The following is a 10,671-nucleotide window of genomic DNA, read 5'->3' as shown; positions in this document are numbered from 1 at the left end:
CAGATGACTTCAGTGGCCTCTGAGTTGAATGGGGGAAGTCTGACTCTTTGAGTTCTCCCGGCGAGGAATGAGATGATCCAGTCCAAGGCTTTTCCTTGTATGCTTATGTTGCTGAGGCATTGTATAAGGGTGCTGTGGCAGACTGTGTCGAAAGCGGCCGAGAGGTCGAGTAGAATGAGGGCCGCTGTTTCTCTGTTATCCAGTAGTGTTCTGATGTCGTCTTGCTGCAATCAGGGCGGTTTCGGTGCTGTGTTTGGCTCGAAATCCGGACTGAAGGGATCGAGGGAGTTGTTGGATTCAAGGAAGGCTGCGAGTTGGCTGTTGACGGCTTTCTCAATGACTTTGGCGGGGAAGGGGAGGAATATGGGTCGGTAGTTTTTAAGTTCAGAGGGGTCTGCTGTGGGTTTCTTCAAGAGGGCGCTGAGTTCGGCGTGTTTCCAGCTTTCTGGGAAGGTGGCAGAGTTGAACGAGCAGTTGATGACATCACGGAGATGGGGTGCGATGATGGAGTCAGCTTTGTTGAAGATGTGGTGGGGGCAGGGGTCGGTTGGCGAGCCAGAGTGGATTGAGTTCATTAGGCGGATGGTGTCTTTGGTGGTGATTGGGTTCCAGGCGCTGAGGTTGTTAGTTGGCGGTGTGGGATCTGAGGGGGGTGGAGAGGGTTGTTCTCAGGGAGTGTTCTCGAAGCTGTTGTGAATGTTGGCAATTTTGTTGTAGAAGAAGGAGGATAACGCATCGCAGAGGTCTTGGGAGGGAGTGATGTCGTTAGATGCTGCGGCGGGGTTGGTGAATTCTTTGACGATGTTGAAAAATTCCTTGCTGTTGTGGGCGTTGTTGTCGAGACGATCCTTGAAAGCTGATTTCTTGGTGGATCGAATCAGTTGGTGGTGTTTTTGGGTGGCCGCCTGGAGGGTGGCCATGTTGTCGGTGGTTGGGTTGTTTCTCCATGTTTTCTCTAGGGTGCGGCATAGCTTCTTTGATTTTTTTAAGGTCATCATTGAACCAGGGAGCCTTTTTTCTGTCTAAATTGATCTAGTGCTTTTTCAGGGGTGCTAATTCGTCAGCGCTGGGGGTGATCCATTGCTTGAGTTTGGTGGCCGCTTGGTTTGGGTCCAATGAGAGGGTGGGAGGGTTTTGGTTGAGTGATGTGAGGAGTTGTTCGGAGGTGATTTTGTTCCAGTTTCTCCGAGGAATAGGTTGTGAGCGGTTGTGGGTCAAGGTGGTTTTGTAGCTAAAGTGAACACAGCTGTGGTCCGTCCAATGGAGAGCTGTGGTGCAGTCGAAGCAAATGTGCTTGCTGGAGGTGAAGATAGGGTTGAGCGTGTGCCCGGCTACATGGGTGGGGGTGTCCACAAGTTGTTTGAGTCCGAGATTGGGAAGGTTGTCCAGAAGGGAGTTGGTGTTGCTGTCGTGCTTGTTTTCAAGGTGGAAGTTGAGGTCTCCTAATAGAATGTAGTTCTCAGAGGCGAGGGCATGTGGGCTGACGAAGTCAGTGATGTCATCGCTGAATTGAATGCGGGTTCCTGGAGGCCTGTAGATGAGGGTGCCTCTAAGTGTGGTCTTAGGGTCGGTGTGGATCTGGAAGTGGAGATGTTCGGCGGTTGCAAGATTATCGTCGATGCTGGTCGTGATTTTGATGGTGTTCCTGTGGATGATGGCGATGCCTCCTGTTTGGTTGGTGCGGTCTTTTCGGATGATCTTGTAAGCGTCCGGTATGGCTATAGCGATGTCGGGTGATGATGATGTGTTCATCCATGTTTCTGTAAGGAAGGCGATGTCCGGTGACGCAGTGTCGAGTAGGTCCCAGAGTTCAGTTGCGTGTCTGTGGACCGAGCGGGTGTTCAGCAGGATGCACTTCAGGTGGTTAGAGTCGGAGCAATGTTTGGAGGAAGTGGATTTGGTGAGGGTCCTGAAGCAGGTGAACTTGCAGGTGTGACAGGCGAATGGGCCGTGGGTACGTCCTGGGGTGGCTTCGCAGCATTGTGGTGTGCGTCCGGGGTTGAGGGCGAGGAGAGTTGCGGCATCATATGTGAGTCTAGTGGGCTGGGTACGGCGGGGGCCAGGGGGTCTGGCGCTGGGCGCGGTCCAGGCGCGGACGGGCGTAGACGGCCTTACCTTTGGCGCACCTTCGGCGCGCATGGGGCGCGTCCGCAGCGCGTGAACGCTGCACGTGCACTGTTCTGACATAAGTGAAGAGAGGAGGGGGCGGAGCGTGGGAGGAGCAGCTGGGAGGCGGGTGCGGGGTGGAGAGGACGGGGTCTGAGGCAGGACAACAACCAACAAAATGGAAGGCAACAATAACACCGAATCAGGTTGGGGGCACAAAGCGCTATGGAGCAATGGGGAGTGAAAGCGCTAGCAAAGTCCAATGCACACAATGAGAAATCGAGCAGGCAACGATAATGCAGCAGAGATAAAATAACAGTAAAGCGCTGTTTAAATTAAATTGCACACGCTGTTATGATTGAGCAGGCAGCGGTCTAGGCAGGTAGCAATTCGAACTGTAAGCAGGCAATGAAAGTAAGTTCCAACGATACCCAGGCAGGACAGGGAGCGTGGGGAGCGACCGCTTCCGATGGTATAGACCTGGTGTTGGTAGACGGCCGTACGTATCGCTCTCTGCAATGGTGGAACACCAAAAACTTGACAAAGGGATGGCCGTTCCTCGACCCGGTTCCACAAATAGTGCTCATGACAGACGCATCCCTCACAGGATGGGGAGCCCATCTCTTACATTATACCACACAAGGCCAATCGAACAACCAACAAAAACTGTTCCATATCAACCATCTAGAGCTACTAGCAATTTTCCTAGCACTCAAAAGTTTCAATTACAAGTATATGACAGCCATGTACTATATACAAAAACAGGGGGGGACACACTCTCTGCAACTGTCCCACCTCGCACAGAACATTTGGAGATGGGCCATTCCTCAAAACATACATCTGGCAGCAGAACACCTTCCGGGAGTTCACAATCAGATAGCAGATCTGTTGAGTCGGCAGTCATAACAGATTCACGAATGGGAAATACATCCACAAGTTCTTCAGCCATTCTTCCAAATATGGGGGCATCCACAAATAGATCTGTTTGCCACCCACGAAAATGCAAAATGACCAACCTTCGCCGCCAGGTTTCCACACCCACGGTCTGAAGGCAATGCGATATGGATGAATTGGTCAGGCAGATTTGCGTTTGCTTTTCCGCCTCTCCCACTCATTCCACTAGTAGTGCGCAAGCTCAAACAACAGTCTCTCAAACTGATCCTGGTGGCTTCCACATGGGCACGCCAGCCGTGGATCACCACTCTACTAGATCTCTTGTTGGTTCCACATCAAAAGTTATAGCTCACACCCTCCCTGTTAACACAGAACCATGCAGAAATAAGACACCCAGAACCTAGCCAACTGAATTTGGCGATCTGGCTCCTGAAGTCTTAGAGTTTGGTTACTTTAACCTACCACCAGACTGTATTAACATCATTAAGGAAGCTAGAAAACCCATTGCCAGAGCGTGCTGTGACGCTAAATGGAAAAGATTTGCAATATATTGCAAAAATAATCACATTGATCCACTGGACGCTTCCATCCAAAATATCATTTGTTACCTTTTACATCTGCAAAGGTCCAATTTGTCTTATTCTTCCATACGCCTGCAACTTGCAACAATTGCAGCCTATTTACAAAATAGGCAACATCTATATCTCTTCAAAGTACCTGCAATCAAAGCATTTATGGAAGGATTGAAACGAATAATCCCACCTAGGTTACCACCTGCTCCTGTATGGAACCTAAATGTTGTACTTACAAGACTCATGGGACCCCCCTTCGAGCCTTTACACAAATGTGAATGGCAATTTCTAACATGGAAAAGTGCTTTTCTTGTTGCCATCCCCTCTCTCAGAAGAGTTAGTGAAATACAGGCATTTACAATACAAGAACCATGTTTTCAAATACATCCTAATAAAGTGGTTCTTAGATCTAACCCTAAATTTCTACCAAAGGTTATCACTCCTTTTCATCTAAACCAATCTGTAGAGCTACCTGCTTTAGCGCTTTACAAAATCCTTTATTATTATTTATTATTATTATTACCTGTGTTTTATAAAACCCAGACTCTGTGGCAGAAAGGGCCTTACAGACCTTAGATGTTAAAATAGCTCTGTTATACTATACAGATAGGACTAAATCCTTTAGAAAAACAAAACATTTATTTGTATCTTTCCCTCCTCCACACAAGGGCAACCCCATCTCTAAGGGGGGTTTGCCAGGTGGATTGTAAAGTGTATACAAATATGCTATCAAAAAGCAAAACGTACACTAACAGTTCCTCCTAGAGCGCACTCCACTCGCAAACTAGGAGCCTCTATGGCTTTCTTAGGAAATATACCACTAGAGGATATATGCAAGGCAGCAACATGGTCTACACCACACACCTTCACTAAACACTATTGTGTTGATGTGCATGCCAAGCAGCAAGCTGCAGTGGGCCAAGCTGTCCTTAGAACACTGTTTTAAACTACTGCAACGGATACAAGCGACCACCGCTAGGGGAGACACTGCTGCACAATTGATGCTAAGTGTACACTCTGCAGCTCATATGCCTCGAACGGAAAGTGCTACTTACCAGTATGCATCTGTTATTGGCATGTAGAGCTGCAGAGTCGTACACGCCCACCCACTTCCCCCGGACTTGTATCCGTTTCAGTTCTCATCTTACTTAGATGCATACGCATGGACATCCTTTCTCTTTACTTCTACTAACTCCATCATTTCCCATCATGGCGAAAAACTATCTGAGTATGGAGTTGATGACCATGCGCAGTATTGTCCAAGGGAGGAGTCACCTATCTCGTGACTACAAAGACTTCTTCCAAGAAGACAAAAACCTGTAATCATCCGAGCCCAACACCAGGTGGCGATCTAATGCTAAGTGTATGACTCTGCAGCTCTACATGCCAAGGACAGATACATACTGGTAAGTAGCATTTCCCTTCTCTCCCTGAGCTGTCATCTCGTCTTTCAAAAAGTTTCAGAGGTCGAAGTGTCAAAGCAAACCTTGCCCTGAGCCCTGCTAGGCTGCTAAATGCAGAAGTCTACCTTTAACCCTTACCAGCTGTCCTATTTGTGCAAGGCTTTCCATGCGGTTTTGCGGTTTTCCAATTCAAAGTGACCCTGGAGACTGATAGCTGAAAAGCCGTCCTATTTCAATTCCTGTTTGCCAGTAATTTAGAGGTACGCTTAATAACCTGCTGTTTTTTTTATATTTAGTTTAATTTGTGTGCAGTGTGCGGCGTGCTTTTCTAGCAGTATAGAGGTCAGCTATTTGTGTTATATTTAAATGTGTGCATTTACTGAAGCCTAAGAGCAGTTTGAAAACTGCTCCGAGTGACAGAATTCCTTTTAAACAATGAATTTTGCCCAATTTCGACTATGGTGTTAGGGGCACTTAACAATGAATAACCATGTTTTGGCATATTAGTCCTCCCCAGAACGTGCTCTACATATCACAGAGAAGGGGGATCAGAAATGTAAAAGGTACACCCTTAAAAAATGAGTTTGGTACGCCTGGGTAAAGTGACATTTCACATGTTAGTTTCCCCCCATTGTGATAAAGTGTTGCTTAAATTCAACTTTGATTCTAGGAGTTCACAGTATGATAATTAGGCAGTATAGAAATCCAAAAACTAATTTAGTGCACTTATTTTTAATAACTTTTTTTCATATCATCAAAATTCCCCTTTTTTTTCATCTAATAACACCAACCCTTTTGATGGTTCCACGTATGAAAAGCAAGCTTCATTTCTTTCCTATCATATTTAAACGCATTCATCTATAACCATAAGCACAGAAGCCTTACTTGAAACGTGAAAATGCTGCGCCACTTTTTAAAGGACAGTTATTATTTAACATCAAAACCACGGATGTGCTTACGTAAAAAAGGCATTAAGAAAGGGAATCCCTTCTAATCTTTTCTCTATTATCCTAAATTATGAAACTGTCTTTTGTAACTTTTAAAATCATGCAGGCCTTAATACCTGGTTTACACTGACTTAAAATCTAGTTGACTCAGCATTTGTTATTGACGCAGCTGTTGCTTCTGACCAGCAGGCATCAAATTCTCATGCCATTGAAGCCAGCACAAATCTATTGTTCTGTAATGTCGTGTTTAGTTCAGCAACAACCAAATTCACTCAGATGATGTGAATGCCTGTTAATATCTAATACAATGTATCTAAGGAAAATGCTGTAACATTTAGTATCTTAGTCCTAATTATTGCAAATCACACTTACGTTTTTCATCCTCTGTATGAGGCATATTTTAATCCTATTGAAAGTGAATTCTAATTTTATCTTTAGCATTGAGGTAATTTGCACATATCTATAATGTCTTACTTTGTCAATTTTAATGGTAGCGTGCAACAATTTAGCATATGTTACATAATTCATTTTTGGATTTTTATTTAATATGTAATTAATTAAATGACATTTTGTCTACCAGAATGATGAATAAAAAAAACCATAAAGCGAATTCCAGACATTTACAGAAGGGGGTCATACACTAAGAACACCCAATACAGCGTTCTTAAGACTAGCCAGTCTTGCACAAAAAGTACAATCGCTACTCACTCACACAAGTACCACCGGTGTCAAACCACAAACCATATAGACATTTAAACACAAAATTAACCCACAAATCAACACATAGGACAGAACCAAGAGTCAGCCCACAGACTGTACTGAAACCAAACCATTTGTAAATATTAGTTGTAAGTAATATTTACAAGAAAAGCTCTCAAAACTAGCCCAAAAGACTGCACAAAAACTGCCCAAAGACTCTCCCATGGTCAAGAAGCCAAAATACACCAAATTCGCTAGTTTTGGCTGGCAGAACACCTAAAAAAAACACTCTGCATATCACCACTTGCAAAAGCGTGCAGATTAGGATCCTTTTTATGTACTTAATTTAATTCCATGGGGTACTTAGTAACCAAGGAAGAAATACGTTTTTATACCTAAACCTATTTAGGTATCCCATCTAGGGGAGCCGGCTCATTCCATTCAAGTTCCATAATGGTACCTCCAAGAAAGCAACAGATTCTACGATGTGTGCTAAGAACAGGCATGCCAGAAATATTGCAGCATATACAATATTATAACGCAGTGGCACTTAACACAATATGTGTGGTTACGAATTATTCAAAAGTTAGAGGAAAGTCTCCTCATTACCTGCCTACACAAATTGCAATTCATATATTTTCAAGTTCCAAAGTCTTTGGCCAAAGCAAAACAAATCATGTGTCAGTGACCATTCCAAGCACAAATCTCCAACCTCTCACTGCCAAGTTCTGAATGACCTAACGGTCGTTTTAGAATACTCACACCAAAAAGGTTCTCAGTCAGGAGCGGTAAACATTTGGAGGATCAAATCAGGAAGACCAGAAATATACTGGGCTGCAGAGACAGAGAATCTCCGTGCAAAGGGTACCTCCTTCGTAGATTCCGGTCTCCTGTCAAGATCACTCCCTTGGATAGCCGCTTCTCTGATGAGGTCCACATCTGGCGCCATTTGAAGAAATACAAACCTCCTACAGGGGTTCACTGATACACCTGGTTCTTTTAAACCAGCAAAGAAGAGATTGGCACAGAAGCTGTAATATAAAAATAACATGTTTGTTAATCTCAGATGAGGGAGATTGCTTCACACAATACCCTCGGGCCACTGTATGAGGCATTCTAAGGAGTACAGAGAACAGGGGCCTTATGTATGCATAGGTTTACAGTCAGCATAAAACCAAGGGTAGGTCCTGGCACATACCAGCATGCAAAATGACTAATATGGGTATACAAAATCTGCTTGCTCAACAAAGTGGGAGGAGAGACATTTCTCCTTACATCAGCAAGAATAGCCTGACAGTTCTATACTAGGAGCAGGTGCATTCTACAAGCTAGGCCTTTCTGAGCATGTGCAAGGCTCTGGAAGAGGGAAAAAGCACATAAACATACATAAATGATATTTATTTAGATGTAAAACAAATATCTTTAAAAGCGTAATTTCCGATTCATGTCGATTACAAATATTAAAACAGTACAGACAATCAAATACACAGCAGAGATATTCATAATCATCTTCCTTGCTCTCTTAGTTGTAAATATCATTAAAATTGGTCCCCTAGTCTATGATGCATACATAAAAGAAATCATGGTCCTAAAATGCTGTTTAGCTTTTCTGGTCTCTAATTACCTAATGATTTTGGGATTATTTGTTTTAAAAGCGTTAATTATTTTAAAAAAGGTTAGGGGAAAGCTTTAACTGGTCACTTTTGTTTAAAATTGCGATATGCCTGCTGGATAAGGTTTGTCAGTCTTCGGTTTAGATCTGTGTTGTCTGGGCTCAACGCCGCAATGATAGCTTGCCTACAGGACCGAACACCCAGCCGATTCCATTCCCCCCTCAGCTTAAACCTGCGTTGGAGACCAAAGGCTGGGCAGATGCAAACCACATGCAGTAGCGTTTCTGCTGCTTCGCCGCACCCTCTGCATAATGTATCCTCCTCAGTACGACGCCAGGCGGCTAAATTAAGCAAGAATCGCCAGTCGCCCATTCTAATTGCTATGAAACTGCGTTTTAGGTACAGTGAGTAAGGGCTGGAGAAGTAGGAAGCAGGGGTTAGGCGATAATAAGAATTAATAACTGCCCATGAATGGCTTCGTTTTGCAAACAGTGCTTTGTCACTGATAAGTAATAGCGTTCTTACACTTTTTTTAATAGCAAGCTTAAATGCTGACTGACTGGGGTTAAGGGCCCAGAGGCCGTCAGCTGACATTTGTTGAATGTAGTCCTTAAAAAGACGGCCAAATGTACCTCCTGGATTTTTCACACTTATTTCTTGCCAGACTAGGGACTCTAGTGTGCCTGGGTTAGATTGTCTTAGTTTATGGCACAGGTTAAGAAATACCCCAATGCTGGAAGTGTCATAATTCAGTAGCCCCATCTCTATTCTAATCGGTGAGGGAGAAGCAGAGTATGGCAAGTGAAGGACTTTTTTGTAAATTTTGGTCGTATACTGATTTAGAGCGGTGTTCAGTTTGCCCTTGAATATCCCTATGCCATATGACAGAGTGGGGCCTGTTTTCGCTTTCAAGACTTCCAGAAGGGGTGACAGGGTGAGGCCTGACAGATTTTTCGAGAGCTTAGTCAATGACACCGCAAGCGTCATTGCTTTGACTGCGATCTCGTCACGCTGCTTTTTGAAGTTACCCCTAGAATCTAAATGAACCCCTAGGTATTTGTACGATTTGCCTGTGGCGAGGCCATTGTTGTTAAAGGACCATCCGTTTCCGACATGTCGCTTCTTCCCAAACGGCACTACCTGGGTTTTCTTCATGTTTTTTTCTAGTTTGTTCTTGATCGTATATTGCAGCAGTGTGTCAAGGAGCCTTTGCAACTCCACCCGTGTGAGGCTGAACAGCACCAGATCATCGGCATATAAGAGATTACTTAATGCCGTACCCCCTATCTTTGGCGGGTGGCTGTTGACTTCATCCAGGGTGCTGGATAGGTCGGCCAGAAATAGGCTGAAAAGTAGAGGGGCCAGCACGCATCCCTGCTTAACGGCTCTCGTTGTTGGAATTTTTCGCGAGAGATACGTGCCGTTCCCTAACTTTACTTGAACCCAAGTACTTGAGTGCAGTTCAATGATTGCATTCAATAATTTGTCTGGGATTCCCCACTTCCTTAGCTTTTCCCAAAGGGCCTCCCTAGGGACCCTATCAAAGGCGGCTTTGAAGTCGACAAAGCAACAAAACACAGACCTAGATGTGGAGAGGGCTTTGTCGACAATGGAGGACACAGCTAATAAATTGCTCATGGTCCCCGAGTTGGCAGTGAACCCGGTTTGGTTCATTGGTACCCGGTTATGATCTTTTGCCCAGAGCCTCAGGTCCTCCAGAAGGAGCCCTGCGTAGTGTTTTGCCTCAATGTCCAGTAGGGCTATAAGCCTGTAATTATTGGGAACAGCATGCGAACCGGATTTGTAAATAGGGTGAATTATTGCACCCCGCCGTGAGTCTGGGATTGTTGCAGTTCTCAATGCATAGTTAAAAAGGTTTGTTAACAATCCAGACCATAAATTTATGTCCGATATAAAAAGTTTTTGTGGCATGCCGTTGGGCCCTGGTGCTCCGTCTTGTCTGGCCTTTGTCACTACGGTGATGACCCTGTCTACGGTCACCTGATAAGCCTTGTCAGACAGGTGTTGTAGCACTGTAGGAGTACACCCTGTGGGGCCTAGACCAGTGCCCATTTCTCCTCGCGATCCGTGTCCTGCGTAGTCTAGTTGTGCTTGAGCCTTGAAGTGGTCTGTAAGGTAATTAACCCATTCTGCTTCTTCAATATTTGCAGCTCCAAGACTCGAGGAGCTCGAATTTGCGTTATTGATTAGGGCCCAGAATCTCCTTGCGTTTTTGCTCTTGCTCTCCCACACCAGTTTGCACCAGAATTGGTTTTCATGGGTCCGCCAGTCTTCAGTGATCGCCATCCTAAAGGCTTTTTGGGTTCTGTGATATATTTTTCGGGACTCGCTGTTCCCGGGGGATTTAACGAGTAGCCTCGGTGCGTTATTTCTTGCTTTTTTAAGCGATTTTGTTTTTAAAGATACTTCAAACTTA

The sequence above is a fragment of the Lissotriton vulgaris genome, chromosome 10, assembly GCF_964263255.1.
Source record: "Lissotriton vulgaris chromosome 10, aLisVul1.2, whole genome shotgun sequence".
Taxonomy (NCBI): domain Eukaryota; kingdom Metazoa; phylum Chordata; class Amphibia; order Caudata; family Salamandridae; genus Lissotriton; species Lissotriton vulgaris.
This window is presented reverse-complemented; position numbering follows the sequence as displayed.